General features: G+C 46.8%; 1 pseudogene across 1 annotated transcript; it reads right to left on the reverse strand.

Annotated features, from left to right (window-relative positions):
- Nucleotides 1-234: 234 nt before the first annotated feature.
- On the reverse strand, nucleotides 235-3,705 carry LOC309615881 (proteasome activator complex subunit 1 pseudogene; annotated as a pseudogene). Its single transcript has 2 exons — nucleotides 3,604-3,705; nucleotides 235-876 (listed from the first exon to the last, which is right to left on the reverse strand). The product of its transcript is annotated as a proteasome activator complex subunit 1 pseudogene (transcript).
- Nucleotides 3,706-7,841: the final 4,136 nt, after the last annotated feature.

Here is a 7,841-nt window from a genome sequence, read left to right on the forward strand (position 1 = left end):
TTCTTTCTAGATGTTAATGATTACAAGCAGACAAACCTGAGTCCAAGTGTAACCTGAACAATAAAAGACCCGCCACAGCTCCCTTGGCTCATTGTCTGAAGTGCTGCGTTTGTTAACCGGCTTTGATTTGCAGTCACCTTACAAACTCAGACACTTACAAGGTACTGAAAATATTTGTTCTTATGTGCTTGGACACGTTTCTTTCTTTCTTTTTTTTTTTTTTGTTGTTGCGCAATGGTATGACTATATTTATTGTGCCTGGGAGGCAAGGTGAGGGAGAAATCTCAACAGACAGAAGGTGGGAAAAGTCTGGAGTCCCCTGTAAAATCAGGAAGGTCTCTGCTGGACCCATCACAGAATATGAGAGGAGGCCAATAGATCATTCCCTTTGTTTCTCCCCTGGGCTTCTTGAGCTTCTCGAAGTTCTTCAGGATGATGTCGTAGAACACAGTATAAGCCTTGCGGATCTCCATAACCATCAGCCGGATATCCCAGTACTCTGCGTCATCCAGCTGGTGCACCCGTCACCGATAATCACCCACGTGGGGCTGCTTTGGTCATGGCATCAGAGCGCTCAGAGAAATATTTGGAGATTTGAGTGTGGAAGCCTTCCGCCTTGCTGTGAAGGGTGGTCGTCAGCTCAAACACCTTCTCCTGGACAGCCACTCCAAAACTGTTCCCATCCTCAATCCGAGGTATCTGCAGCTGCAGCCAGGTGGTGACCAGGCTGAGCTTCTCAGCGACATCCTTGATCTCAGGCTTCAGGCGCTGCAGGAGGACCACGATCTTCTCATTGCAGTTCACTGGGCCACAAAGAGGACCTCTGCCCCGGCGCCCCGCCTCCCCCGGCGCCCCGCCTCCCCCGGCGCCGCCCGTCTTTCCACTCGGACACGTTTATTTCAATCATAGTTTAGTATTGAAGTAAAGATGGAAGGAATTCCATTTGCCATTTTGGAATCTTGTTTCAAAGACTTTGAGGAAATTAGAATTCCAACATGATGAAAAGTTAACGTGTGTATCCCAAACTGTGTGAAACTTGGAAGGGGAGAGAGAGCGCGCTATAAATGCATAATTAAATGTACTCCTCAGAAACTCATTTTCAAACTACAGGCAGTGTTTCAATTTCACCAACATTTTGGTCTTGTTCAGGGAGGGGAGCACAGGCCTCTGGAAATGCAATTCTAATCCTGGCCTTTCCGGAATCCTCTATCATCTGAACCTATAACCGGTCTTTACTTTGCTGTGCTTTGCTCATGGGACCATGTGAAGTTAATGCCAAAAGGAATGTAGCGTTTCATTAAAAACTGTGTTAAGCTGTCACTCTAGTGTATGAGTAAAATCATTCAAGAAGCATAAAATGCAAGGGCTAAAGAGACCTCAAAATCCACTTAACTCAGTCACCTCATGTTATAGGCAGAAACTGAAGCTGGGAGACACGGGCTCGTTCAAGGGGGTGCGGCCGACTTATCTCATTGCTGTCGGGGCGACAGATGGTGGGGAAGCGTGGGGTTGGATGGGATCTGGAGACCCAGGTGTGGGTTGTAACTCTTGCCGCTTCCTGGCTCTTGGGCTATTACCTCCCTGGGTCTCAGTGTTCTCATCTGTATAATGAAGATGTGATTTATTTTACAGACATTAAACAGAAAGCTGTATGTAAAATGCCCGGTTTATGGAGTAGACACATGGAAATATTCTTTTTTCCTTTTAGAAAATGTTATTTCTAAAAGCATCTCGAGCTGGCAGATGTGATGGGACAAGTCTGTCTGACTTCAGTCTTGCGTCATCCTATTCCACTGATCAGTTGTATCGTTTGGTGCTGGCCTTCCTTGGGCAACCCTAGGTGCTGTTACATAGAGTCACCACAGAAGGCATGCTATTCCATGATAAGACCCAGTGATTGTTCCTGGAGGGCTGATCTCCTAGATGTACCCGAATATATGAGTTCCCCAAATGACACCCCTTCTGGGCCCATGGGTTGACGATGTATATGGCTTCTCCTGCTTGTTGAAGATTTATTAGTTTAGAATGCTCTTGTCTTTCCCAAATCCAGCTTCGCAACCTTTAATACTGATGACCTCCCACCTGCCATAAACACAGAGTTGCAGTGGAGATTTCCAATACCCCTGGAGAGTAGCAGGAATCTTCTGGTCTTTCTGTGAATTAAGGGCTTCTCATTCTCTAGATAGTCAAGGAAATGAAGGGCTTAAGTTTCCAAAATGCCAAAGAGTTTTAAAACTTTTCTCCCCCTTGTTACAAGGAAATTTCTGTCCATCACAGAAAACTCCCCAATCCAGAGAAACATACAGAAGAAAATGAAAATCATCCATATGCCTACCAACCAGAGATGATTACCAATTTTTTTCACATTTGGGATCATAATGTAATAGAGATTCTAACACACTTTCTTATTTAATATTTGATGTAAGGCCAGCTTTTTCTATTGCCATTAAATATTCTTCTATAATATCTTCCTTTAGTGGCTGTAGCATAACATATCTGTGTTTGGCAGGGCAGACACTAAAAGACATTTGCATGAAACCATGAACAATCAAAGGAAAAATTAGTGCCCTTGTCTTGAATGAATTAACTATACTGTGGATCAATTAACCTGAGGAACCAGTTTTTGATATATCATGAAATTTGGGGCAGGGATGACATGTAATGTTTCTGTTAAGTTTCAAATAATATCTGTTACATAACTTGATAGTACAATAGGCTAATACATAACTCAATCTAAAAAAGGCAGCCTCTTTTTATAATTAAGCAAACCAATAGAACAAAGGCACAGGAAGTACTTTAAAATATATATAATTATGGAAGACAAGAGCCATTTCAGAGAAAACAGGAAGAGTGTGCAGGCATGATTAGCCTAAGCGTGGAGACAAGAAAGCCACCATGATGTGGGAGGTCTACTTCCTGTGGTCCAGGAATTGGTGCTTAGCTGGGGCGGGGGGTGGTGAGAGCAGGGATGGGGGCCACAAGCTGGCGGTCAGCATTCCCATCCTGCTGAATGACTCCCGGGCTCTTGTTCATCTCAAATACTTTTTTTTTTAATTGAAGTATAGTTGATTTACAATGTAGTGTTCACAGAGCACCGAGCTGAGCTCCCTGTGCTATACAGCAGGTCTCCATTAGCTTTCTATTTTACATGGTAGTGTATTTATGTCAAACCTAATCTCCCAATTTGTCCCACCCTCCCCTTCCCCGCCGTGTCCACACATCCATTCTCTACGTCTATGTCTCTATTCCTGCCCTACAAATAGGTTCATCTGTACCATTTTTCTAGACCTAGATGGGGGGGAGGGTGGTAGGGAGGTCCAAGAGGGAGGGGATATAGGTATACATATAGCTGATTCACTTCATTGTATAGCAGAAACTAACACAACGTTGTAAAGCAATTTTACTCCAATAAAAAAAAAAAATAGAAAAAAACAATGTTGTGTTAATTTCTGCTGTACAGCAAAGTGATTTTTTGTACATATATATACATTCTTTTTTAAATATTATCCATTATCACAGGATATTGAATATAGTTTTCTGTGCTACACCGCAGGACCTTGTGGTTTATCCATGCTTGATGAATAGCTGGGGTGTGGCAGGCACCTTGCCGGGCTTGGGGACACAGAGCTGCAGGGCTGACTTCTGCTCTCCAGGACTCAGGTGTGGTGGGACAGGCAGGAGACAGACCCCGGGTGACATCGCCATCCTGGATGAAGGGTTTGGGGCTCGCAGGGGGCTTTCGGGGTAGGGGTGTTCTCCCAGAGGCATGATCTGAACCGACGCACAGAATGAGCTGCACAGCTGAACAAGCAGAAGGATGGCCAGCGCCCATCTGAGTCCCAGAGGAGGACGGAGGACAGCACCAACCCTGAGTCGTGGTCAGGATCCCCTTGCCACCTGCCCTGCGGCTCAGCCATCCTCTTGGCCCCCGGCCTCCCCCAAAACGTTCACAGTCACCATTCAGGAAGGGCTCACGGAGGCGGAGAATGGGACTCAGCTGACACCTGAGGGCCGATCTGGGTTGCACACACACCTGTTTGCAAATCTGGTCTAAACCCTTCTCACTTGGAACAATTGCATGTTCCATTCGCTTCACTCTTTACTCTGAGAAAAGTCCCTGCTGATCTGGGTGGTGACGTCAGAGCTACAGCCACTCTGCAGCTGTAACTTGAGAGGCGAGACTGGCTGGGGCCCCTGCGGGCCCCGGGAGTCACAGGCGTGTGAGACGCCAGCCCTGCAGCTCCCCACGCTGTGGGATTTCTTTCTGAATGTTGCTATAGAACCAGCACAGGTAAAACACCTTCAGCAACAAAAGCCCGCGCAGTTTACAGACAGAATATTACCTCAGTGATACCAAGACCGGCACACGCAGACACACAGCAAAATAGAGCTTCTCTTCTTCACAATTTTGAAACTGATTGAAATTGGAAAGCTTGTATTTTAATATGACAGGGTATTTTTTTTGTTGGTGTTGGTGGTGGTTTTTTTGTCTTGGAGACGCTGTTTAGACCTGCCATCTACAGACACTTTTGCTTGGAGATGTTGTCAACCATCAGCTCACCCCCAGCATCGATGACACGTGTTCTTTCTCAGCTTTGTTTCCACTCCGGCCACGTGGCAAAGCCACTGACTACATATCTAGGGCTGCACTGGGGACCACTGATCTGGAGGCTCTCTTCTGGGAAATGGGGGGATGTCACGCACCCCGCAAAGTCTCCGCACCTGTGCTCCTTGCCAGGTAACTCAGGAATGCAGGAATGGGGGCGGATCCTGAGAACCGTCGGGGTCGTGTATGTACATGGCAATCTGCGGGTTTATCTCAGAACAGAGGATTTGTGCCCTTGATGTGATAAATACAACATTGCTTAGGTCGGAGGCACCCAAATGAGGTGATAGCTCCCCAAGATTCCTCTGTTCTTCTCGCCTTGCTTCCAAGAAATAGCTCTGTGGTGAAGGGAAAGCCCTAACCAGACTTAGCCCCCAGGGCTTCCGTTCCTCAGCTTTAGAAAGGATGAAGGTTTTCAGAGATCCTTCCTGGCTGTGATACTATGTGATGAGATGAGTTAGAACTGTTAGATGTTATTATGAATAGTTATACTGGTCCACAGGCCTACTCTGCAACGTAACTGCCCCAAAGGGCTTTGGAAATGGTCCCTTGAAGAATAATCCATGGAAGATCCCTGGAGTGACATAAGTACTACCAGAGTGTGAAGCAGGGTCCTTGCCCGCTGCGCCCCCGGGCGCTGCTGGGACGTCCAAGCTGAGCTGGGGAGCGGGTGCAGTGGGAGAGAGCCACCTGGCATCTTGAGGGCTGCAGGAGGGCGTCTGCGGGCCGGCCGGGCATTGTCTGGGGCGGGGAGAGCTTCCCTTCCCTCCCCCTCCCCTGGGTCTGGCTAGTTCCTGCCGATCCTTCAGGCATGGCCCTAGACACCTCTCTGGCAGAACGCTTTTTCTGCGTAGCACTTGCCATGTTGCTGGACTCATCCTTTCTGCCAAGTCTCTTGGGGGTAGGTCTGTTCCCCACTACGTCTGTCCCCTGCCTGGCACAGAGTTTGGCCCCTAGAGGACGGCCCGTGGCCTAGGGACCGGTCAGTGTCAGCCCTAGGCTCCGCCCGCTGGGGCGCTGGCTGAGGGGCACAGCCCAGGCACCCCTCGGCAGGACCCCACGGCCACGGAGAACGCGGGAAACACTGTTACCAAACGCCTGTGATTCGCTCTCATCCTGGGACGAGTCATCTCGAGGAAAAGATAAACAGCCCCTGCTCCACTCGACACTGGGAATTGGGCAGAAACTGTTGGTTTTTCACTCCAGTCACTGAACTCCTAGTGGAGTCGGGGCTTGAAGCTTCCAAAGTGTGCTTGGGTGCCAGCCTGGCACTCAGATTCCTTGTGGACAGAGGGCCAAGAGAGGAGTCATGGGAACAGAATTGGCATCCACGTCTCTACACTCCTGTCTCCCTGGAGAGGATTTTTAGGGCAGCGAGGCAGGGACACGCCGAGAAAGTGAAGGGGAAGAAGCACGTGGCCTCAAGCTTCCCTGTAGAACACACTGCAGAGATGCTAAGAAATTCCAGTGTATGTCTTCACTTTAAGAAAAAACATAAATAGACTGTATTTTTAGTACAGTTTTAGATTTATAGAAAAATTGACTGGAAAATACAGAGTTCCCATAACTAACCACTCACACCCGGGGCAGTTTCCCCTGTTAATAACATCTTGCCTTGATGTGGTCCATTTGTGACAATGAACGAGCCAATGTTGATACTTTATTATTAACTAAAGTCCATGGTTTACCTTAGGGTTCACTCATTGTGTTGTACATCCTATGGGTTTAGACAAATGTACAGTGATATGTGTCCACCGTATAGTATCATGCAGGACAGTTTCACTGCCCTAAAAGTCTGTGCTCCACACGTTCATGCCTCCTCCAACCAAACCCCTGGGGGCCACTCATCTTTTACTGTCTCCATAGTTTTGCCTCTTCCAGGATGTCATGTAGTTGGAATCATACAGTGTGTAGCCTTTTCAGACTGGCTTCTTTCACTTAGTACCATGCATTTAAGATTCCTCCACGGAATTAACATGTACACACTACTATATATGAAATAGATAACCAACAGGGACCTACTGTATAGCACAGGGAACTATACTCAATATTATGTAATAACTTATAAGAGAAAAGAATCTGAAAAAGAATATATATATATATATATATATATTCATATATATATGAAACTGAATTGCTGTGCTGTACACCTGAAACTTACATGATGTTGTAAATCAACTATACTTCAATAAAATTTTTTTTTTAAAAAAAAAGAAGTAAACGTGAGAACTCTGGGCAAAATAAGAAAAAAAAAAAAAAAATCCCTCCATGCCAGCACGCCAGTTTGTGGATTGATAGTTCATTTCTCTTAATCAATCACCAAATAATATTCCCTTGACTGAATGGACAAAGTCTGTTGATCTGTCTTCTCTTTTGAAATGAAGAAAATGACAATTTGGAGGGAGGTAAAAAGAAAATGCTTTCTTCATCCATTAGGTTTTTTTCTTTTGTTTCTGTTCTCTACTGCCTTGTACCAAAGTAATAAAATGCTTAAATGTAATGAAACTGGAAGTTGGTGAACAGCGGGGTCACTAAAGTGTAAGCTTGTACGTCCCTGTTTTGGTGGTAGGGCTGCCCCAAGGGTACATATAAATACTCCGTGACCTCACTTATTAAAAATAGAGCCGTAGGCCAGGTCCCCACTGCCCTCTCACAGGACGGCCTGGAACACGGCCTCCAACTGCTGCATTGCATTCTGCAAAAATGCTCCAGGGTACAAGTCATTCGATGTGCTTCATTCACCACTCATCTCCCCAACTCTGCCAGACCTAAAGTTAGGCAGACACACTGAGTCCTTGACGGGATCTCCAGCACCGAGGTGTCCGGCCTGAGTCCTGGGCAAGGCACACCGGCCAGACGCCTGCTGGATTATACCAAGCTTCCCTGCCTGACCTGCCAACACTGAGCCACTGGCCGTCTCCTGTCAGGTTTTCATTTCAAACTATGCAATACTTTTTCTGTAAAAGCCGTTTGAATGCAAGGCTTTTAGTGAGTGTTACTCAGATAACTCACAGGAAAACAAAACAGATCTCAAAACACGTGCAAATTCTAGCCTGAGTGTGGTCCCCCATCCCGTGCTTTGGAAAGAATCCAGCCTTTCCCACATTTGGGAAGGATGTGAATTATGTGTGGTGCCCGAGAGAAAGCATTGGTGGCTGGGTGCCCACCCCGGGTCACTGATGGCCGTGAAACCCAAGACAGGGCAAGGGAAGCCCAGGGTGGAGAGCAGGCTGGC

The sequence above is a fragment of the Balaenoptera borealis genome, assembly GCF_965194805.1.
Source record: "Balaenoptera borealis genome assembly, chromosome: 18".
Classification (NCBI taxonomy): Eukaryota; Metazoa; Chordata; class Mammalia; order Artiodactyla; family Balaenopteridae; genus Balaenoptera; species Balaenoptera borealis.